Source organism: Papio anubis, chromosome 19, assembly GCF_008728515.1.
Source record: "Papio anubis isolate 15944 chromosome 19, Panubis1.0, whole genome shotgun sequence".
NCBI classification, from domain to species: Eukaryota; Metazoa; Chordata; class Mammalia; order Primates; family Cercopithecidae; genus Papio; species Papio anubis.
The window spans coordinates 538111-562653 of NC_044994.1; the positions used below are offsets into that span (position 1 = coordinate 538111).

A 24543-nucleotide genomic window follows, 5' to 3' on the forward strand; every position below is an offset into this window, starting at 1 on the left:
TGTTGTTGTTGTTAAAATAACTACAGCCTTTATCCCAGGGTTGGGCAAAGCATCTGATTTATTCAAATGCCTCAGCTTCTAAACATAATCACATTTGTATGTACGTATCTGGGAGGGGGAGTGAGTGGAGGGAAACTGAGGGCTGGGGCAGGGCGAGACAGCACGGGGTGGGCTGTCAGGAGAGGGCTGGTCAGCAGGGCTGATACATTCCCTGCCGTGAAACCCATAGAACCTCCCGGGGGCTCTCCTGCCTGTCTGCCCAATGACGCCCACCTCGGACCCTGCAGAGAAAGAAAGGGACAGAAGACGCTGGTCCCTACGGTCTATTTAGCATCATCCATCACTTACTCCACAGGAGGTGCACAATGGGCAACGATGCCTAGTGAGGGCCACAGCATTTAGACTGAAAGAATCTTGCTTCAAGAAACTTACAATCCGTTAAGGAGAGGGACAGGAAAAAGCGCCCGAGCATGACAGAAACGTGGTGGTCTCGTGCCACTGCCCTTGGCTCCTGGGGACAAAGTGAGCCTCTGCCTCTGCATGTGGGAGTTCAGCTGAAGAGATGAGGCCACACCTACGGTCCCTGCTGGCACTGTGGGTGCAGAGGTGGCCCATAGGACTCAATTTTAGAATGTGGAGCCGGAGCTCTGTTGAGAGAATCTTCCCTACCCCACCCTCACCCCTAGCCCCAGCCTTCTGTCACCCTATCACCCCTCTAACTATGCAACAGCACCTGCCACCCCACTCTCAAGTTCCAGAATGTTCCAGCAAGAAGTCTCCTTCAAGCTCATCCGGTCTGGCACAGGTTACTCTGGGCTGACTGGAGTTGTGGGGAAAGTGCTCTGGGCCTGTGTACGTTTAGGACACTCTGGGTTAAATAACGCTGAGGCTTTCTGCACCGCAGGACCACCAGTGTCTCCGGCACACTAATGGTACACTGAGGCTCTCCAAGGCAGGACCAAGTAGGCGGCATCCCTCAACTCACTGGCTGGAAATGCTTCCCACTCCCCACACCCATACCCCCTCCACCCAGGACACCCCGGCCAGCTCGGCCTCCTTCCCCCTCAGCCGCAGGGCACACACAAGCCCCACTCCAGCGGCCGCCGAGGGCACAGTGAGGAGACACACACGCTCCTCAGGGCGCTCACGGCGGAGACTCGGGCGCTGGAAGGTCACAGCCCTCACAGCCGTGCAGCCAGGTGCCACACAGCCAGGTGCCACACAGCCAGGTGCCACGGGATCAGCACCGGGACTTGCTGCCGGCTCCCTGTTCACCACCCTTCCTTCCTTCCCACTCCCATCTCTTATCACAAGAGGTGTCTGTTCAGCCTCAGAAATGCAAGACCAGATGGAGGCCTCCAGAGAGAAATCCTCAGCAGCCTAGACCCCTCACTGAAATACAACCCAATGCTTTCCCTCTGCCCACTCGGACTCGTCTTAGTGAGAATGCCACCGAGGAATTCTCGGGTGCAGGGACTGATCATATAAAGATGAACTAAAGATGCCAAATTCCTTCATCCTGCTGTCACTCATCTCACAGCCAATTCTCACACACCCACCGCGAAATAAGCCAGGAGAAGGAGCGGGCTCCGGGCATCTCTACCAGGACAGGCCCAGGAGGAAGACAGAGGACAATGGGGCTCCGTGCTGGCAGCGGGTGCCCCATTGCAGGTCTCCCTTGGGGCAGCAGTCATGGCTGACCCTGCGAACATCACGTCCTTGAGAAAAAAGGCCATCAGAACGGAGCCTGCCCTCTAGTTCCCAGGCCCTGCACAGGGCTCCAGCCCTCACCACCGCCATCTGCTCTGCCTGGTGAGGTGGCCTTGTGGCTGAGGCAGAGCACATGCGCGGGGTGGGCGGGAGAGTAGGAAGAGGCTGCCGGCCCCTCTGCGGCCCTGGCTCTCCACTGTGCCTGGACAGGCTCCAACTGTAAGGAGGCACGTGCTGGCCCTGGAACCACGGCTCTCCAGAGTCAAGCGGGAACCGGAAGCCGGGGCTGGGGCACAGAATTTGTAGACACCAAGATGTGTGAAGCACGGGGCAGAGCCACATGGGCTGTGACCAGCTGTTCCCAAATCAAGCACATTGTCTCTCTGTTCACACAAAGCCAGGAACTGAGCCATGAGAGGCTGATGTGTGCAGGCACCAGGGGAACACAGGTGCGCTGCCTTCAGTGTGGGGAAAAATATCCTCCAGACATGAGGACCCTAGAACACCCGCCACCACCAATGCAGACATCACCAGCAGCCACGTAGAAGTCACAAATCTGCTTCCGGAAATTTACCTTTTTTTTTTTTTTTTTTAAGAGACAGGGTCGGGCCGGGCGCGGTGGCTCAAGCCTGTAATCCCAGCACTTTGGGAGGCCGAGACGGGTGGATCACGAGGTCAGGAGATCGAGACCATCCTGGCTAACAAGGTGAAACCCCGTCTCTACTAAAAAATACAAAAAACTAGCCGGGCGAGGTGGCGGGCACCTGTAGTCCCAGCTACTCGGGAGGCTGAGGCAGAAGAATGGCGTAAACCCGGGAGGCGGAGCTTGCAGTGAGCTGAGATCCGGCCACTGCACTCCAGCCTGGGCGACAGAGGAAGACTCCGTCTCAAAAAAAAAAAAAGAGACAGGGTGTTGCTCTATTGCCCAGGCTGGAGGGTTAAGTGGCATGATCATAGCTCACTGCAGCCTCAACCTCCCAGGCTCAAGTGATCCTCCTGCTTCAGCCTCCTGAGTAGCTTGGATCACAGGTGTGTACTACTACACCTGGCTAAATTTTTATTTTTTTATAGATGGGGTCTTGCTATGTTGTCCAGGCTGCTCTCAAAGTCCTGAAGTCAAGTGATCCTCCTGCCTCGACCTCCCAAAGTACTGGAATTACAGGTGTGAGTTGCCACACCCAGTCCTGAAATTCGCTTTTAAGTGTCACAGCAGCCTGGTCTCCGCACTAAAAATGAAAGGCTGTGTCACAGAGGGCTTTAGTCTCAAACCCAGGGCTCAAGAGTGCTCTTGTCCCAGTTCCATCGGTGTCTGGCTCCTGCAGCCAGCTGCTCAGGCTTTTCTTCCTCTAAGGTGGAGAGGTGTAAGGCAGAGGACGGATGCTACCCACCTTGTGATGAGGCAAGGAAAGGGCACGTGTTCAAAACCAAAACGCTAAACGAAGATTTTTAAATGCTTTTGCTTTAAGATATCAAACAGGCACACCATATGCTTGAGAAACTCCACTACTTTTGTTAAAATGTGTCCATTTCAGAAAGAGGGTCTGGCCAGCACTGAGCTGCAGTCACCCCATCCACCATCCAGCACAGAGGCGGCGAGCCCTGGGCAGGGAAGGGTGTTCTGATCTCACACTAACTGGGCACGAGTTTAGAGAAATGATCGTCACTTTTCCAAGGACATCAACAGCCCTTCCTTTTTTTGGTATACTACAAACGTCCCTTAAATGCCTACATGCTACGTAAAATCATGACTCTAAGTTAAGCACTCGCTTTTAGAACGTCAGAGGCAGTGATGAAGGCAGCCCATGATGCTCCTCCAGAATTTCAAGAATGGAGTAATTTTGGACAAGCCCACATGGTCAGACTACGCATGACATATGGATGTCTGCCTTCCCAGAGTGTGGCGAGGCCCATGGATGGTCTCAGAGCAATCCCAAGTTGAGGCAGGATGGACTTCAACCAGACTGCCACAGGCCAGGGGCTCTGCAGCATGTCCTGTCCACATCAAGTGACCCCCAAGGAGCTGTGCCCGGAGCAGCGGCACCGCCGTGCCCGAAGCAGCTCCACCGCCGTGCCCGGAGCAGCTCCACCGCCGTGCGCGGAGCAGACCCATCATTGTGCCCAGAGCAGCTCCATCCCTGTGCATTTCCACTGAAGCTCCAGGCAGGCCTCCAGCCCCGGGATTCCTACCTGGACCAGAATGCTGGCTTCCCACTGATAGATGCCAGGAATCTCCAAGGTCTCTGAACACTGATCCCCACCCCCCGCTTGTGCACCACTCTGCACCCTGGAACCAGAGCGCTGGCCCTGAAGAGAGGCTGCCTCTCAGTGACCATCTGGCTTCCCCATCACTGTGGTGGGCCTGTCCCCCTAGGATGTCCCCATGTCAGGCTATGGCCATGTCCTACCCAGGCTCTGCCTGCCGCATGCCCCGTGCATCTTCCTGGTTAGCACCTACAACTAAGAGCGCCCAGCCTCCACTTTCAGCTTCAGTCCAAATCCTGGCTCCGGCCACATGCCTGAGCACCTGAGCCATCAAAGCAAGGCCTGTCCAGCATCTTAGATACCACAGGTGGGCCTGGTAGGGACTTCAACACGGGACTTATCATTATGATTATTATTTTCAGAGACAGGGTCTCACTCTGTCACCCCAGCAGGAGTGCAGTGGTGGGATCACAGTTCACTGCAGCCTCGACCTCCTGGGCTGAAGTCATCCTCCTGTCTGTCTCCCAAGCAGCTGGGAGTACAGGTGCATGCCACCACGCCCAGCTAATTTCTTTAATAACATTTTTGTAGAGACAGAGTCTCATTATGTTGCCCAAGCTGGTCTTGAACACCTGGTTTCAAGCCGTCCTCCCATCTCAGCTCCCCAAAGCGCTGGGATTACAGGCACGAGCCACCGCGCTGGGCCCGACATTAAACTTTAAATTTGGGCACCGACATCATGGCTTTGGATTCAGGAGATGGTGTTTCGATGACTGGAAGAGGCGCTGCTCTTACACAAGGTCCCTGTGCTGGCCAGCAGCTCTGGTAGGTAATGAGGGTTAAGTGGTCCCAGCACCCGCAGGTGCACCACAGAGCAACAAAGCATCGCGTGACTCTGCTGACCAGAACACACCAAAGGGTGCTCCGACCCCCACCTCGGGCCCGAGTGGCAAAGTCCCTTCCACAATGCAGAGGCCCCTTAGTTCCCAGAGTGGCTGAGCCCGATCCCCACTCAGCAAACATCCTCGGGGACAGGGGCCTTGTCTTATCAGAGGGCAGTGATTTCCTTTCAGAACACGAAGCAAGATTGAAAACAAGCACATAGGTGAGAAGCGGAAGTGGTGAACGGTGCACCACGAAAGGCCAGGCACTCTCATCAACACCATCTCCCGCAAACCCACGAGAACCCACTCGCGGGGAAGGAATCCCCTCGCTACACATATAAACAACCTGGGTGCAGACAAGCGAAGTGACTGCCCAGGGCACATAACGAGTCCATGGTGGCTCCAGAAACCCACCCTGGGCGGCCTGCCCTCGAAGCTCACGCCCTCCTCACATGGCTGTGTGGAAAGCAGGTCTTAAAACAATTGTTAAAGGCTGAAAAGAAATGCACAGAAAGGAAAATGTGGCTGTGTGAAAATACTGGCAACACGGATGGCTTCTGCTCTTTTCTTTGTTTCTAAATGTTCTTATTTTTATTATTTTAAAATGCTTTAAATTAAATAATAAAAGGCTCTTTGTGGCCAGGTTCTGTGGCTCACACCTGTAATCCCAGCCCTTTGAAAAGCTGAGGCAAGAGGACTGCTTTAGCCTAGGAGTTCTTCGTTTTTAAAAAAACATAAGGTTGGCCGGGCACGGTGGCTCAAGCCTGTAATCCCAGCACTTTGGGAGGCCGAGGCGGGCGGATCACGAGGTCAGGAGACCGAGACCATCCTGGCCAACACGGTGAAACCCCGTCCCTACTAAAAATACAAAAAACTAGCTGGGCGAGGTTGCGGGCGCCTGTAGTCCCAGCTACTCGGGAGGCTGAGGCAGGAGAATGGCGTGAACCCGGGAGGCGGAGCTTGCTGTTAGCCAAGATTACGCCACTGCACTCCAGCCTGGGCGACAGAGCAAGACCCCGTCTCAAAAAAAAAAACATAAGGTTAAGCGAAGTCTGGGGTGGGTCCCTAATCTGATGGGGCTGGTGTCCTTATCAGAAAAGGAAAAGACCCCTCATGTACGCCCAGAGAAGAGGCCACATGAGGACCCAGGGACATGGCAGCCGTCTCCGAGCCTGGAAGAGAGGCCTGACCAGAAGCCAACCCTGACGGCACCTTCATCTTGGATTTGGAGCCTCCAGACCTGAGAGAAAATACATCTCTGTTATTTAAGTCACCTGGTCTGTGGTATTTTGTTAGGACGGCCTGAGCAGATTCATACACCTCAGCCTGTCCTGACAGAGGACCCTAAAACATCTCACGAGCTGATACAGAAGAACCACAGCCCGGTCTGATTTGGCGCCTCTTGCAAAGCAGAGGTCATCGACGGCACTCTGTTCCTGCTCTAACATGGCAGGTCACACCTCCTGGCTTCGGGGCACAGCACTCGTGAAACCGCGCTGGAGGGACGCGCGCGAGATGCCCGCCAGGCACGGGAGCCCTTGACGAAAGAGTCAAGAGTGCTGGTTCTGCTCCTGCCTCCACCCTGGGCTGCCGGTGAGGTCCTGGGCAAGGTACCCCGCCTCACAGCCTCAGATCTTCTCTTTGCACAATATGAGAGGGGAGTCACTGATCTTTCAGGGTACTTGGGAGTCCCAAAGCTCCAACTTTACAAATTCTGCCTTCATCAGCACACAGTCCTCTGCCTCACACACAAAACCCCAAATACAGTTCTTTTCATACAATCATTAAAAGCATACATTTGAAAATATACATGATAGTTTGTTTGTACTAGAGAAGGCCTTTAGCCTCATAGGAGCATGTAGATTTAAGCCACAGCAGCTGTGCTGTTTCTTGTAGGTATTCAAGAATATGGTTCCCTGAAAAACCACACAAAGTCACTTTTCCCCCTTGGGAGTCACCAGACTACACCATCGCAGCTCCGTCAGTACACACGGCTTAACATTTCAAGGTCCAGTTGATTATTCGAAACACATTCTGCTTCTTCTACAGGTTTAACCTTGTGTACAAGCCACTGGATAGGGAAGATATGTTTGATGTTCTTAGTAAGTCCAGGTGACATGCACGATGCAGTGACTTGCAGGGAGATGGTGAAGCAGCCCCTGCACTCGCGCCACATGCAGGAGCCACTGGTAATCCCCGGGCTCAGGCACAGGGTGACCCCATACGTGCAGCTGGTCAGCGGATGCTTCTACAGAAGAAACCCTACAACATCATCAACTTTGAGGCCTTCCCAGCCACAAGGTCCGGCTCAGCTTCCCAGGATGTGAGCATGTCATGCAGGAATATGCATGTTGGTGTGTGGAGGGTTAGCCCTGTGGGAGGAGGAATTTCAAGCAAGACAGAAAGTAGCTTGAGTTTCTACGATGCGCAGATGCCAACATGGGGTCTCCCTACTGCTGCCATGTTTGCTGAAGCAGCTTCCCCCTTAGGAACGCTGTTGGTCCAGTTCCTCCGCCTGAAACAGAAATTCCACAATTTGCTTCTTTCAGGGCAAGAAGGGTTAACCTGTGAATCCAATGTATGACTTTCATTGTGTTTGTGCCTATGCCTAAAATCAGACCAGCCAGCCCCCAACACACTCCCTTCTCCTGAGCATTTTCTGACGACAGAATTCACGTTCACGTCCGTCACGAATACAACCTCTCAGCTATTCCATGTAAAAACCAAGCTAAAAAGACAACCTTTCCTTTTTTTTAAATTATTCTATACATTGGGCTGTGACACTCAAACAAGCAGGTAGGCTGTCCTAATACCAAGCGTTAATATAAAAAGTGTACAACCGGAACTTTCCTAGTGACCATTAAGTCTCTCATTTTCAATGGGCTCCATGGCGTCCTCCTCATCCATCCGTGTCCCCCAGTGCAGGCCACCCCCGATGGGCCGGGCGGCAGCAAAGAGCCCTCTCCTCTACCGCCTACGAAGACGGGGACCTCAGAAGGTCGCGTGACCTCTCACATCTACTTCCTCACTTGTCATTGAGGGGTTTTAGTTCTGTGAGATAGCTTTGGTCTCTTTCTGTTCTAAAGAAAAGACATAACTCACTATTCTATAATAACAGCTATATTTTAAGCCACCACAGACCTCATCCTTTTGATGACAAAAACGCCTTGCCACGCATTCAGGTCAAGTGATTAAGCCTTGTGGAGAAGGGGCCGTTATCTTCGTCAGCGCTTCCGCACGCCGGCTGGGCCGTCTGCCTGACGTGCCCCAAGCCCTCAGGTGCCTCCAAGAGCAGCCACCTGGACCACCTTCGGCCCTTACATCGTGGGCAGAAACTGCACTTCCCATGCACACTTCTCAGCTTACTTTACAGAGTTAAACTTAAATCACCAGAGGTTAATTAACCCATTTATGTGTACTGTTCCATTATTGGAACACTAAGCATGTGGGAGTTATTTATATCCTACTGCTCAAGGTCACTGAGAAGGTCTGATGTTTCACACATGTCTGCAATTCAAAAAATTGCAACCTCCAGCATAAAAGGGTTTAAAAGGCGAACCACTAAGACAAATCTGCTATTTCAACCTCAGAAACGACTGAGTGACCGCTGACCCGGTATTGAAGTGCTCCTCTGGTCCCAGAAGCCCGTGTGCCTGACTCCTACGTGATCCCCAAGGTCGGCCAGTGCCAGGAACAAAGCGTTTTCTGGAACCTAAAGCAAGGGGGGAAGGTAGCATTTTTAGAAAGTTGAAAAGTAAAGTTTACATGTGGCTTCAAAGGGGTGATCAGTGGAAGTGACAATGACTAATGAGATAAAACGGCCACCTGAAAATTAACATGCAATGCGGAAACGTGGAGAGGGAAAGGGACATTTATTCAAGATGTCTTACTTAGAGACAGTCAGACTTTGTGAAAGAGAAAAGTATTCCAAAGTTATGATTTAATCCAGAAATGCACCAGAGATAACCCTTCTCCCTGTTACTCTCCCGTGACGGCAATGACAGGCTGGTGCGCAAAATATTTCCGATATTTTTCCCAACTAGACACTGGCCTGGCCAGCTCATTTGTATGGGGTTTGCATAGATCTGCGTAACTTCTACATGAGGAGGTGTTTGCTCCCTGCATCTATCCTTAATTCAATAATTTTGGTATCTATTCAGAGACGGTAGAGGGGAAACCGAAGCCATAAAACAATCACAGTCAAATACTGCTGATTTAGAGAAAGCACACGAACACACACACTCACACAGGAGATTGGCTACAGGTCATCTGTGTGGCAAAAGCATCGCAGCAGCCACCTGGAATTTTGTCTCCTCTCCTTTTACCCCACCCAGGACTACATTAGTATGTCTAGAAAAGGGTCAGTTTTCCAAAAACTGACCACAGGCCATAGGAAAGACATAAAACCGCATTACACATTTCAATGCTTCAACGACTGTCAAAAACTGTAATGTAGCCAAGAGCTCAACCAGTGATTTCAGGTTTGTGTTTTCAGCACGCGTCCACCTAAGGGAAGATGTCAGCAGTGAAGGTTCACAGCATTCCTGGGACGTGGTGCCCGAGCCGCAGAACCAAAGCTCACCTGCCTCCAGGGCGTTCTCTCCCAGACCCAGCGCTGAACTCCTGCAATCCACATGGCCTCCATCATTGTCTCATTTCCAGGCATCCCCTAGGTTGGAAAAGTCCTAGATCTCTCTCCAGCGGCCTTTGTGCCCCGGAATTACTGAGGAGTAAGTAAAGGGATCGCCAGTGAAAACCTGTATCAGAAGTGTTGATCTCCCGAAGTACAAGGCCACCTACTGCTGCCTCATTAACTGCAAAACAAATCCTCCTGTAATAACCAGAAAACAATGTGCTGCTAAGTGAAGAAAGCAGAAACCCAGAAAGGTCCTTCCACGCCTCGTGGTGTTCGGTCCCTCCTGGGCTCCCTTATGCTTCAATTTCTGCACCTAGAGGCATCATCTGTGAAGGTTTTCGACATTCCCATCGTATATTCAGGAGCAGAACCGGGCCTGAGAGAGCCCACGCCAACAGCATCCTCTCTCCTTTCTCAAAACGTGCTGGAGATGCTTTATTTCATGGGGTATTATAAGGGCTAACCCACAGCCTACAGACGGGAGAATGTCTAGAATCTTTCTAAATGCCAGAAATACTTTATAACTCTCCTGCTCCTGACCTGCCGTCATCTCAAGCCACACAGCCATCTGAATTAGCAGGAGAAAGTGACAGGAACAGAGCGCGGATCACAGGGCCACAAATACGCCCAGGGCACGCCCAGGCATCCTGCCAGCGGCCCACCCACAGACGGTTATGAGCACAGCAAGGTGCACCCAGTGCTGCTGTTTGCCACGTGCCACTGAGGCACCCAAGCCAGTGAATGAGGAGAGTAATCCGGCCTGCAGACCCACAGTCTCTGCTGTGTGAGAGACGGCCAGACAGCCGGCAAGTTCCTGGAGGCCAGGGAACTCCTGAACCCCACAGTGCGTCACCGACCCCAGCTGCGCCTCTGAAGGGCACACAGCAAACGCGTGCGGACAGACTACACTGAAAACACCCAACTTCTGTTTGGTAGCCCAGAAGGGAAAATTTTGTTTCACTGGGACATCTTCCAAAATTTCATCAAATTGGCTCAAAAAGCAACCAAGCAGTCAGCCCAACAGATTTCAGGGCAATGCTTTCCTGGTAAATGGAAAAAGCCCCATACTGGGACCTCTGCTTGGGATACCCAGTCAACCTTCAGCATAAAAAAGCACAATCTTCAAGAAAAACTGTACGCTCAAGAATGTCAGAGAAAATCACAGTGGTCATGAAATGGCACATTTTAATTCCTCAGAAACATTTGTTCATTACGATTCAGGAGTTTTTAAAGACTGATCACACTTACCCCGGTGAGACCCACGCTGTTCCTGAGAGGAACAGATCTAGTTGTGGGTTTGGGGTAACTCAGCTGGGATTCGGACGGGCCAGCCCCAGAGCCTACTGTGGGGGAAGGAAGAGCTGCGCCTGTGAGGAGGGGAGAGGCGCTCCAGACACCCAGGGACCCGGCCAGGTCCCTGCAGCTCAAGCTACCCGTTCTGCAACCACAGCCCAGTCATCGCAGCCATCTGCGCCTCACCCTCTGCAACTGTGCAATTTGATTTGTCCAAGGCTTCTGCCAGGACCAACCTTTTTTTTTTTTTTTTTTTTGGAGACGGAGTCTCGCTCTGTCGCCCAGGCTGGAGTGCAGTGGCCGGATCTCGGCTCACTGCAAGCTCCACCTCCCAGGTTCACGCCATTCTCCTGCCTCAGCCTCCCGAGTAGCTGGGACTACAGGCGCCGCCACCTCGCCCAGCTAGTTTTTTTTGTATTTTAAGTAGAGACGGGGTTTCACCGGGTTAGCCAGGATGGTCTCGATCTCCTGAGCTTGTGATCCGCCCGTCTCGGCCTCCAAAGTGCTGGGATTACAGGCTTGAGCCACCGCGCCCGGCCAGGACCCACCTTTTATAGTTTCCATCAACAAATACTCAATAACTATGTATTGAATAAATAAGTGAATGAGTGAATGAGCTTCCAAACTAACAATCGCTTTTGCCTTCTGACGCCCCTGTTGGTGGCAGAGGGCTTCGCTGCTGATTATGTCATTTGTCATTTTGTTTTCTGGAGCACAACAGATTGAGCCTCAGTTGGAGAGGTGTAAAGACGTCAGCAAACAGACCGGCTGGGGAAGGAGAGGCGGCGTGGATGTGTGCGCCACTCTTCAGACGCTCTTCTGAGCAGATACTGGGCTGTGACTCAGAGGCCCAAACCCCACCCAGACTTGGTCAACAGCCCGGTTTAGTTTTATTTAGTTTTGTTATTGATCATAAACTGAGAAAATACTTCAGAGTTTAGTTAGCCCCCGGAAATTAAAATCCCCATGTGTCACAAGAGAAGGGCTGACTGGGCCCCTGGGCAGAGCCGCCTTCCACTCAGGAAGCCACCGCGCAGGGCAGGGCCTCTGGGTCTGTTCACTGGGGTTGAAAATGTGGTCCTTATGCAGACGGCACCCTCAGATCTTCTTACAGGCCTGTGATCTTAGAGGCAAAGTTTGGTATAAATGAACTGTGATTTAAATTAATGGATAAAAGGTGTTTCTGTTCTTCCGGTATAATCCCACTTCTGAGAATGCACCAGCGCCTGACTTCTACTTTAGTTTCGTATCTCACTAAATCCACCAATCTGGAGTAGCTCACACATCGGATGGTAAACAACAAAACCCTTTTAAGATACCCTAATTTTTTTACACGTACAAGCAGCAGGTGTCCAAAAAAAGCCTAAAACAAACCGAGATCTTTTTTTTTTTTTTTTTTTTTTAAGAATACCTGTCTGGAGAATAAATAAAGAAAAACAAGCAAATGAAGAAGCAAATTAATGGAAACTTTCAATAGCTATCAATTCTTCCAGCCAAGCAAAAAGTGTATAATTTAGGGTTCTAATGGTTTCAGGATCATTTTACCCAGAGTAAGTTAAGACATATTGAGATAGTTGGAGAATGCTTAAGATATAAACAACGATTAACGGACAGGAGGTTGCTACAAACTCTGAACCTGACCGCGAGCCAAACATTCTAGGCACGTAAAGGGTTAATTAACACTTTTCTATGGAAAACCAGGGACAGGAAGGAATCCCCAGCCCCCTCTTCCTCTTCAAGGATCAAGGCACTGAGGCCCCTGAGAAATATGGAGAAACAAAATCATCTAGTTTGACGATAACCGGGGGAGGAACGGACGCTCCATTGCAGAGAGGAGGCGCCAGCTACCCAGGCCCTCCCCGCTCCTCCAGCTGTGCTCCCACGGGAGGACTGAGGTCCCCCCATGGGGCACAGCCCCACACAGTTACTGAGCCCAGCACGTCTGCCCACACAGTAAAACTCCCCAACAGGGAATGGGAAGGGCAGGAATCTGCCGTCCTAAACAGAACATCCAGAATGTTCCGGTGGTTCTCCCAGAGGCTGCTGAACCTCTCCCCAGTAGCCCCCACCATCACGAGGAAGGCTGAGATACGGTGGGATCATTCTTCATATAGGAGGAAGCCTATTCTTGAATATAAGTCTTCACCCCCAGAAGCTCAAGCACCCGACTTCAGCAAGAAGGAGTTTACATCTGACATTCTGCGACCCGGCTGTTCTCTCCGCATCCCATCTCTCCACGCAGTCCCAGTGGCTCCGGACTGGACACAGCTGGGTCTGTGGCTGAGCACAGAGACAGACGGCCCCAAAATTTTAGCAATGACTCATCTCTCTTTTACTTTGCAAAGTATGACAGTGGCCAACTAGCAAACTTCATCATAGTCTTATTTACGCTTTCTTCACTGAAGTTCCTAAAAGGTGGAGTCTGTGTTTTTGTTCCACTGTAAGTTAAAGACAGATGACACTCCTGACGATTTCACGTTAAGTGATTAGACACGTAACTGGCCATCCAGCACTAACTTCTACTTGTATTTACACACTTACGAATCCTTGAACAGTTCAATGTCCTGCAATCTACAAAATGCTTTTACTCCCTTTAACACTGTCAGAGTCATCAAGAGAGTCCAGGCCTCATGTAGTCTCTCCTTGCCTCAGTTTATACACCTCCACAACGAGACAAATGAGAAAGTGAGTACGATGTGATTTAAACCCCTAGGAACTAAACCATGACGCATGCTGGAACCGAACAATTTTACTTTTAGAACGCAGAAGACTATGACACAAGAGCATAATCAAAACAACTGCTACCCAGGTCTAGGGCTGGGACCGTGACAGCAATGTGGAAACTGCCAAGCAGTGGAGCCTTCTGAATGGCTGCGAAGAGCAGCAGAGGCCCAGCTCCTCATGAGGCCCGACCGGCGTTTCTAAAAGCCCCCGAATGTCCAAGTGCCTGAAGGCTTGGGGCTTGGACGAGGCTGTTTCCACAGCGTCTTAGTTCTCCTGCCAAAGCTCTGTGCCTGTTCCTTTCTTTTCTAGGTGGTGTTTTAAGTGCTTCTAAGTAGAACAGTCGCATCAAGAGGTCCTCACGCTTTGTGGGTGTCGTCACAGTGCAGAAGGTGCGGTGGTCTGCAGGGCTGCTCCCGTGGCCCGCGATTCACCTTGCAGGGTGGTTTCCGCACGGCTTTTCATCCATAGCCACTATATTGTGCTGATACCTTTACAGATTATTTTTAGATTGTTCAAACTGTATTTTTCAGCAATATTTTAACTTGAAATAGCCAAAGTTGTGTATCTGGTCCTATTATCAACTAAATGTTTCTTTACTATAAATTTGACACAATTTTAATATAAACAACTCTAATATGGATAGCTAAAATAATCTTTCAATTTCAATACACATGTCCTTTCAACAGATGGGGAAGAGACCTTTATCTGTGTAATTCTGGCTAAGCTAACAGAAGGTGGCTAAAAGGATATCATTTTCCCATATTCACCTGAAGTTGAGTTTGGGACATTTGCTATTTGATTCCGCATTACATTCAGCTCACATTTATCTGGAGGATTATAAAACTGCCAGACATTTTATTGATTAAAAACACCACCCAAATATTACAATTAGGATTATTACAGAAGCAAATCCTCAGTTTGAAATGTGAAAGGAATACAAATTGATAATTGTTCCCATTCCACCTTCTTCACAGAATAGAGTGATCACTTTGGAGAAGATGATATTAGCATCTGGTCATTTATCTGATGGCTTCTAGGTTTACATGAGATTTTCTAAAAATACCTAAACACCCGAATTATTAGATCAAAACTAGTTATGCAGGCACATTTTGCCTTAATCTCTTTGCCTCTTGTGAGATAAGGTTTTTAATGTTTTTCTCTGTATTGAACCAATGTCAGTATTTTCTAGTCAGTCTTTCATTAATTATTCTAAATTGTAGGAAGCTTATATTAATTACTTGTATTTTCTCTGAAATAAATATTGGATTACCAGGTTTCAACTGGGACTAAATCCAACTCTCATAGTAAGTGTTCCTCTCTCCATCCATCCACACTAAGGTCAATGTGAAATCATACTGAGAGCGCAGGAGTAAGAATTCGCGCACCACCCGCTCCACCCCATAACCTGAGGGCAGACAGTGGAGAACGGTACAGGAGCCCACACCACAGCGTGGTGCCATCGTAGTCACCAGCCAATTACTTATCCAGAGGATGTCCACACCCCACACCCACTCTCCAAAGGGAAGTATCAGGAAATTTCTCTTTATCAGACACAACTCAAGAGATTCAGAAGGTGGCCGGACGCGGTGGCTCAGGCCTGTAATCCCAGCACTGTGGGAGGCCAAGGCAGGCAGATCACAAGGTCAGGAGATCGAGACCATCCTGGCTAACACGGTGAAACCCCGTCTCTACTAAAATTACAAAAAATTAGCCTGGTGTGGTGGTGGGCGCCTGTAGTCCCAGCTACGCGGGAAGCTGAGGCAGGAGAATGGTGTGAATCCAGGAGACAGAGTTTGCAGTGAGCGGAGATGCGTCACTGCACTCCAGCCTGGGCGGCAGAGCAAGACTCCATCTCAAAAAAAAAAAGAGATACAGAAGGCAAACTCATTTCAACCTTACTGTTCAAACTCATGGCCTCCAGTGATCCTCCTGCCTTGGCTGAACGTTAAAAAGTGTAACAACTGGTTTTTGAAAAATCATGAAAACCAGACAAAAACTTGACAACACAACAGATCATCCTCATTATACTATGACAAAGGTCATTACAGCACCAAGATCAACATATCGGAGTGTATCTTACTGTATTTTATAGGACAGTATTTCACAGAAAGATACACTAAGATATCTGCAGACTTCTCCCGCTCTTCAGAGGGCTGCGCTCTTATTTCCTCTACGTCCTGGTGGGGATCGCACCGTTGCGGGTGACACCAAGTCTCCAAGTGTGTTGTGACTTCTCCCAGCCTGACTGCTTTCTATCTAATCTCCAGTCACTTCCCCACATTCGCCCTCCAGACGCGTCCAGCCACACTGGCTCCATCCAGACCCTCGACTCGGAGTGAGCGCCACCTCCTAGGCTGCTGTCTCCCCTCAGACCACCTCTCTTTACCCAAGACTGAAGCCCAAAAGTCACTCTGCCATCCACCTTCTGCCCCACCTGCCCTGCACAGTCCAGCTACCAACACAATCGGCACACGGATGCCTCCACCCCAAGGCCTCTTCTCCACAGCTGCTGCTTCAGCTCAGGCCCTGTCCCCCTGGCCAGGGACGGCTCCTCACTGCCCTTCCCGGCCGGCCCTCTCGGCTTCCGTCTCCTTCTCCACTAACTCCCACCCTCGGCCACCAGACTCAGCTTCCTAAACACGCATCTAATGACGCTGTCTCCTCTGAAAAGTGTAGTGGTTCCCACACCCTATGGGATAATCTATACAGCATTCAAAACCTCATGGGGCCAGGAGGTTGAGGCCATCCCGGGCAACATAGTGAGACCTCATCTCTACAAAACATTTTAGAAGTTAGCTGGGCGTGGTGACACACCTGTACTGCCACCTCCTCAGGAGGATGAGCAGGAAGGTTGCCTAAATCAGTAAGTTGAGGCTGCAGTGAGCTATGATTGCGCCACTGCACTCCAGCCTGGGTGGCAGAGCAAGACCCTGTCTCTAAAAATAAATAAACAAAACTCGATAGTTCGGCCCTCACTTTCTTTTCCAACTTTATCTCGAGCTATCATGTTCCTGTTCCAAGGACAACATAATATGAGTCAGCTTTAAAAAGGAAGCAGATGGCCGGGCGCAGTGGCTCAAGCCTGTAATTCCAGCACTTTGGGAGGCCGAGACGGGTGGATCACGAGGTCAGGAGATCGAGACCATCCTGGCTAATACGGTGAAACCCCGTCTCTACTAAAAAAAAAATACAAAAAACTAGCCAGGCGAGGTGGCGGGCGCCTGTAGTCCCAGCTACTCGGGAGGCTGAGGCAGGAGAATGGCGGGAACCCGGGAGGCGGAGCTTGCAGTGAGCTGAGATCCGGCCACTGCACTCCAGCCTGGGCGGCAGAGCGAGACTCCGTCTCAAAAAAAAAAAAAAAAAGGAAGGAGATTCTGAGACAGGCTCCAACGTGTGTGAACCTTGAAGACTTTACGCTAAGTGAAATACACTAGACACAAAAGCACAAACACCGCATGATTCCACTTACGAGGTATGTGGAGCAGTCAAAATCAGAGACGGAAAGTAGAATCGTGGGTGTCAGTGGCTGGAGGGAGAGGGACGCACAGTTAATGTTTAATGGGTACAAAGTTTTGGTTTGGGAAAATGGAGAAGAGTTCTGCAAACGGATGGTGGTGACGGTTGCACAGTGTGAATGTACTTAATGCCACAGAACCGTACGCTTCAAAATGGTTAAAATATACTGTTTCCATAGCAGCTGAACCATTTTACATTTTTTCCAGCAACACACAAGGGTTCCAGCTTCTCCACGTTATGTATATCTTACCACAGTTTTTTTTTAAGAAGGGACAAAAAGTTTGAGAAACAAAGTTAACAGTGTGCTGTGAAAGCCGGGTTGAAGGACTGGCCTGAGATTCCCCCACCATCCTCTAACAAGGGTGCAGCCTTGACGTCCCTACCACAACCCCCGAGTTTCAAGAAAGACATGGAGAAATGTGGAGAGCCCCGGCAAACCAGAACCCAGGAGAAAAACAGGGAAACTGTTAAACTGTCAGGCTGAGCAAACAGACCCCAGACCCCTTGTGCACAGCGGGATCCTCTCCCAAGCACCGAGCTCACTAAGCTAACCCAGCCTCGCCACAAAGCCTCCTGCAAGAAGCATGCCAACTCTAAAATCTCATACGAAGTTCAAGAAGAAACCTACAAAGGAAAAGCCCGGCGGACCCGTCCAATGGCCCCCACGTTAAGTTATACAATTGACAACAGAATCCTATGCCCTGACCGTCCTCGGCAAGCCTGTCTGTCACTCTCGGCCCACTCGTGACACCTCCAATCTGGCCATCGCTGAAGTGGCTGCCCCAAGCCAAATGAATCACACGCCTCATGCTTCACTGCGAGTGCTCTTAACCCTTTCCGGAGGTCAAAACCTTACTGAGAATCCTATCAAAGCCCTGGCATTCTCCCCAGCAACTGGCAACATTCCAAGGAATTCACAGATGCCCCTGGACCCCTGGGGCCGACAAACTCTGTCTCCTTCACATTTCCCTTCCACACTGCACTTGAGACGGATGCTGCAACCTCCCTCCTTGTGTAAGAATTATGTAACTCTAACAAATCTCAAGAATCCCTCAGGACTCTCTCTGAAAGGGCGGCCCACGCCCCCCACCCGTGTCAGGATGTCAAGAGGAGGTCGTCTCACATCGGCTTCAGAGGCACAGCCTGTCTGACACGCCACATCCCCGAAGGATGCCCCTCCCTGCGACTGCCCTCACAGACGCACCAATGTGACTTATGGGGACTGCTGCGATGCAGTCTGTTACCACTGGCACCAGCTGCCACGGGCGAATCATCTCAGGAACCTGACCTTGGCAAAGCATGTTTCACACTTGAGCACAGTTCATCCAGGTGGCCTCGAGCAGGGGCAGGGAGGCAGAAAAGGGACAGGGAGGTGCCGGGGCGCACTGCCCCCCACACCGTGCTGCAGGAGTCACCTCACCCACACAGGGAGACCAAACCCTCAAAGCCAAATTTTCAAGCTGCTGCTGAGAATCCCATAAAAAGCAATGCTATTTCTAACCTCCCGCACCACGGAAAAATACACACGCCACCAAGCAACCCAGAATCTGAGGGTTTATTTTTACATCTTTTCCCCACACCCCCACCCTGGCCTCCCCCACAAAATTTTAGGTGGAAAATTTGCTAGCTTTTTAGCAGTTTGACGATGCCGTGCGAGGCATGAACTGACGGAGCTGCCAGCGCATTTGAGTTTAAAGCAAAGCGTGAAGGTATTTTTCCCATATGACTCCGCAGGTCGGCTTGATGAGAAACTAATAAACTCGAATCACAGACAGACAGAATCCAACAAGCAGGTGGAGAGAGGCCCAGGTCCAAGGCCATGGGCAGAAGTGGCAGAGGTGGCAAGTTTCTCTCTCCCATCTCTGAAAGCATGTTCCCACCACAGGCCTTTCTTCCTGCAGGCTGGCATTCTCTAACCCAAACTATAAACAAGGGCATTTGGCATCCCTGATGCCCTTGCTGCGTTTCTGATTTTCTCAGTGCCACTCTTAACCCTTGCTATGGTTTGGCTGTGTTACCACCCAAATCTCAACTTGAATTGTATCTCCCAGAATTCCCACATGTCGTGGGAGGGACCCAGGGGAAGGTAATAGAATTATGAGGCCTTTCCCGTGCCATTCTCACAGGGGCTTTTGCTTTTGCTTCTTCCTCATTCTCTTGCCGCCGCCATGGAAGAAGTGCCTTTTGCCCTGCGCCATGATTCTGAGGCCTCCCCAGCCATGTGGAACCGTAAGTCCAATTAAACCTCTTCTCTTCCCAGCCTCAGGTACGCCTTTATCAGCAGGGTGAATACGGACCAATACAGTAAACTGGTATCAGTAGAGTGCAGCACTGCTGACAAGGTACTCAAAAATGCGAAAGTGATTTTGGAACTGGGTAACAGGCAGAGACTGGAACAGTTTGAAGGGCTCAGAAGAAGGCGGGAAAATGTGGGAAAGTTTGGAACTTCCTAGAGACTTGTTAAATGGCTTTGCCCAAAATGCTGACAGCGATATGGACAATAAAATCCAGGCTAAGGTGGTCTCAGATGGAGATGAGGAACTTGTTGGGAACTGGAGCAAAAGTGACTCTTGCTATGTTGTAGCAAAGAACTGGCAACATTCGGCCCCTGCCTTAAAAATCTGTGGAACTTTGAACTTGAAAGAGATGATTTAGGGCATCTGCCGGAAGAAATTTCTAAGCAGCAAAGCATTCAAGAGGTGATGTGGGTGCTGTTAAAGGCATTCAGTTTTATAAGAGAAGCAGACCATATAAGTTTGGAAAATTTGCAGGATGACTATGCAACAGAAAAGAAAAACCCATTTTCTGGGGAGAAATTCAAGCTGGCAGCAGAAATCTGCATAAATAGCAAGAAGCCTAATGTTAATCTCCAAGACCATGAGGAAAATGTCTCCAGGCCTTGTCAGAGACCTTCACAGCAGCCCCTCCCATCACAGGCCCAGAGGCCCAGAAAGAAAAAGTGGTTTTGTGGGCTGGGCCCAGGGTCCCCGTGCTGTGTGCAACCTAGGGACGTGGTGCCCTGTGTCCCAGCCACACCAGAAGTGGCCGAAAGGGGTCAACATACAGTTCAGCCTGTGACTTCAGAGGGTGGAAGCTGCCAAGGCTGGTGCCTGCAGGTACGCAGAAGTCAAGAATCGAGGTTTGGGAACCTCCGCCTAGATTTCAGAAGATGTATGGGAATGCCTAGATGCCCGGGCAGAAGTTTGCTGCAGGGTGGGGCCCTCATGGAGAACCTCTGCCAGAATAGTGCAGAAGGGAAATGTGGGGTAGGAGCCCCCACACAGTCTCTACTGGGGCACGGCCTAGTGGAGCTGGGAGAAGAGGGCTACCCTCCTCCAGACCCCAGAATAGTAGCTCCACGGACAGCCTGCACCGTGTGCCTCGAAAAGACACAGACACTGAATGCCAGCCTGTGCAAGCAGCCAGGAGGAAGGATGTGCCCTGCAAAGCCGCAGGAGTGGAGCTGCCCAAGGCCATGGGAACCCACCTCTTGCATCAGCGTGACGTGGATGTGAGACCTGGAGTCAAAGGAGGTCATTTTGGAGCTTTAAAATCTGACTGCCTCGCTGGATTCTGGACTTGCGTAGGCCCTGTGGCCCCTTTGTTTTGGCCAATTTCTCCCATTGAGAACAGCTGTATTTACCCAATACCTGTACCCTTATTGTAACGAGGAAGTGACCAGCTTGCTTTTGATTTTACAAGCTCACAGGCAGAAGGGACTTGCCTTATCTCAAATGAAACTTTGGACTGTGGACTTCCAGGTTAATGCTGAAATCAGTTAAGACTTTGGGGGACTATTGGGAAGGCATGATTGGTTTTTAAATATGGGGATGTGAGATTTGGAGGGGCTGGGGCGGGATGATATGGTTTGGCTGTGTCCCCACCCGAATCTCAACTTGAATTGTATCTTCCAGAATTCCCACGTGTTACAGGAGGGACCCTGAGGAAGGTAGTTGAATCAGGGGGGCCAGTCTTTCCCATACTGTTCTCATGACAGTGAATAAGTCTCATGAGCTATGATGGTTTTATCAGGGGTTTCCGCTTTTGCTTCTTCCTCATTCTCTCTTCCTGCCGCCACGTAAGAAGTGCCTTTTGCCTCCCGTCATGATTCTGAGGCCTCCCCAGCCACGTGAAACTGTTAAGTCCAATTAAACCTCCTTTTCTTCCCAGTCTTGGATATATCTTTAACAGCAGCATGAATCCGGACTGATACAACCCTAAAGTTGAAGAATCAGGGGACGATGGTGAGATGGAGCTTCAGACTCCAGTCCCCTGATGCTGGGTAGACAGAGGCCCAGGAGGAGAGAGTACGAGGTAAGAGGGGACATGGGAGACACAGAGAGTAGTCCCAAATAAGGCTGAAGAACTCAGAAACTCTTTCAGAAGCTGAGGGAGCCCCCTGAACTAGGACCCCCAAACCTGGCATCCCTCCCAGGACCCCAGCACCGGCCACCTTGGTGTCACTTCCCTGATGGCGACCTGGAAGGCCAGCAGAGGCTCTGACCCACAGCGTCCCCACTGCCCACGCAGGTGGGAAACCTCAGGGCACCCTCTACAAGAACCACCTTCAGGGCTGAGTTTCAGTCCTCCTCAAGTTAGGAGCCCCCAGCACAAGACGGTCATTCACATGACAACTCCGATTGTCTTTTGTGGGTTTTTCTGTGTTTTTTTGAGGGGGGCGTTGGAGACAGGATCTCACTGTACTGCCCAGGCTAGAGCGCAGTGGCATGATCATAGCTCACTGCAGCCTCAAACTCCCAGGCTCAAGTGATCTTCCCGCCTCAGCCTCCTGAGTAGCTGGGACCACAGGCACGAGCTACCATGCCCAGGTAATTTTGTCAGCTTTTTAGCAGAGCTGACATCTCATGTTGCCCAGGCTGCTTTCAAATTCCTGAGCTCAAGCGATACTCCTGCCTCAGCCTCCCAAAGTGCCGGGATTCCAATTCTTTTTGTACGATAACATTTTCACGAGTTCATCTGTTTTACTGCACAGTGCCAAAGATCACTTTGTACACACATCTGGTGAAAATAAGCAAGACTCTATTTGCCACTGTAGACAGCAGAGACCTACATTCAAAGGTAATGACTGCTTCTCCCAGTACTACTGATCCTCTTTGATTTTACCTTAAAAAGTTTAAATTGAGCGCAAAGATAGAAGTTCAGGTCAGGATGCACTGCCTGGGTCTAAGGTTACTTTTTCATTGTTTCACTGTGACTCCTCACAGGGCCCCTGGTCTCACACTGGAAGACATCCTGTCACTGTGACTCCTCACAGGGCCCCTGGTCTCACACTGGAAGACATCCACAGGGCCCCTGGTCTGCACCGGTGCCTTCAGATCCCTTAAGGACCAAGAAGGAAACCAAAAGAGAGGTGGAGTTTTCTCCAGCTGCACCTTTCCAGTCTGTGCTGACAGCCAGATCTCAGTCTCAGGCTGCACTGCCTTATGCGGACGTCAGGGAACGGCGCGGGGAGCCTGAATTAATCATTTCTTTGCCTGCACCCGGGTGGCTTTGTGCTTAATCACGTCAGCAGCACTCCCCCGTGCGCTCCAGCGGGATGCCGCGTGAAGCGCCTTAGTAAACTTCCGCAGTCCTGAAAGAGGACGGAGAGAGCAGGACCTCTGCTCTTTTCCTCCAATCCCCCCAGCACACAGATCACAGCAGAAAGCCAGCATTAGGGTGGAAAATAACAGCCAACGTGTTGTTGAGTGACGACCGTGCATGGAATGCTGAATTAGGCATCTTCAAAGTAATTCCATGAGATAAATATCATCCCGTTTAAAGATGAGGAAAGCTGAGACTCACAGGGTTAGGACCCACCAGGGTAACAAAGTGAATGAAAGTCACCAGGGCCAGAACTCAATCCTAGGTCTGTGGTTTCTGAGTTCCCCACACAAATGCAATATGGTAAGGGCAAATGTTTTCAGATTCGTCAAGGAGGGAAAAACTCAAAAGTGCATTCAATAGCAACCCAAACACGTGGACCCGGCTGCATTTTAAAACCAACTCCAAATACATCCACTGGACAAGGAGACAGGCACATCCTGCAGTTAATGCAAAGCTCTAGGCCTCCTTGGGCCCTCCCAGGCAAGCAGACAGAGCAGAAGAAGGCAGTACCACCTGTCCATTTTATCAGCTCGTAGGAATGTCTCACAGCCCAGCTGTGAGCTGCTTAAGGGACACCATTTTGCAAGTAACAGAGCAAATATAAATTCCAGGACAGTCAGCTGTAAGAACCTAGTTTAGAGGTGTGAAAGTTCTGACGACACCTCGCGACCTAAGTCTGTGCTTGAAAATCACCCGTGATGATGAAGCGCCACGCAGTTCTGCAGAAACAGTGATTCCTTCTTCGGCTGCTCTGATTTTCAGGAGAAGCGACGTAGTTTTGTATTTAATTTAAAATCCACACATACCAGTACAGTCAAGACAAAGTTTTCCATTACCAAGTCTGAAAGCTGCTTAAAATAATTGATGAGTGAGGTAACCCCACATAAGGGGGGAAATCAGATACTTAAGTCATTTGCAAGGATTCTTTCTACTTTTGCGGAAATGTTGTAACTCAAGTTTCAGTCTGCGGGGGCATAGTCCAGCGGTGTGTGTGTTCCGCTACCTAGTAAAATTCTACTGGAAGACAGTGCTAGTTTTTGGTGGGTCAATTCAATGGGAACTGTATTTGAGACAATAAAAGAGAAATGAAACTGCGCCCACGCCTTTGTCAGCCCTGGCAGAGAGGTGCTGCCACCGCCCACTTCAAGCTGGCGGTGAATGTGCCAAACGATGGAAGAAAAACGGCTGCTCCACACCCACCCAGCCAGCGAAGAGCTGGGATTTTCAAACACCGCGCTGTTCTGTCAGGTTAACAAAGGCATCGTGTGAATAACAAGCATTTCGTCAGTCACTGAACATCCGCGAGGCGTGCGGTCTGGGTGTTCCCCACGAGCTCTTTCCACCCCAGCTTCCCGAGAGCCAATCGAATGGGCGTGAAATCCACTCAGGAGACAGGAGAGACACTGGAGCTCAGCAGTGGAGGAGCTGCCCCCACACGGAACCCAAGCGTGGTTTGCTCTGCCATGCATACTGCTTTGCACCCGCAATTCGGGAAGGCGTCAAACTGTAAAAAGTCTATTTACATTCCAGGGTCTGTGTGCCTCAGCAAGGAAGCACCATGAATCCTCCTGGATTCTCCAGGTGCCTCCTCAGCTGCCAACAGCAAACAGAAAGGAGAAGGCTGGGATATGCTCTAAGAGCTTCGGGGTGGATTCCTCATTAAGTTGTTTCATTTGCCATAAGTTTTACCGAGCTCCTGACACTGCTGGCACTGTTCTAGGCCCTGAAGAAAAAATAAATGGAAGGGAGGAGGACAAGCGGGAGAGAGCGAGGTGCTTGCCCTCAAAAGGCTTACATTCTAGAAAGGGATTTCCCGTAAGCAACGAGTCCCATCACCAGGAATGTTAAAAATTTAGAAAAAAATTGGATCTTATATTTTATAGAATGTGTTACCTTCCTGAAAATTCTCATGTATTTCTTCACTTGATGTTCTTTGACATCAAATGAAGACTGATAATGAGACAAAATCAG

The 24543-nt window shown here is 50.4% G+C and overlaps 1 protein-coding gene across 6 annotated transcripts in view; it reads right to left on the minus strand.

Annotated features, from left to right (window-relative positions):
* Positions 1 to 24543, minus strand: part of LDLRAD4 (low density lipoprotein receptor class A domain containing 4) — a 428295-nt gene that overhangs the window by 343640 nt on the left and 60112 nt on the right. The window lies entirely within an intron of this gene.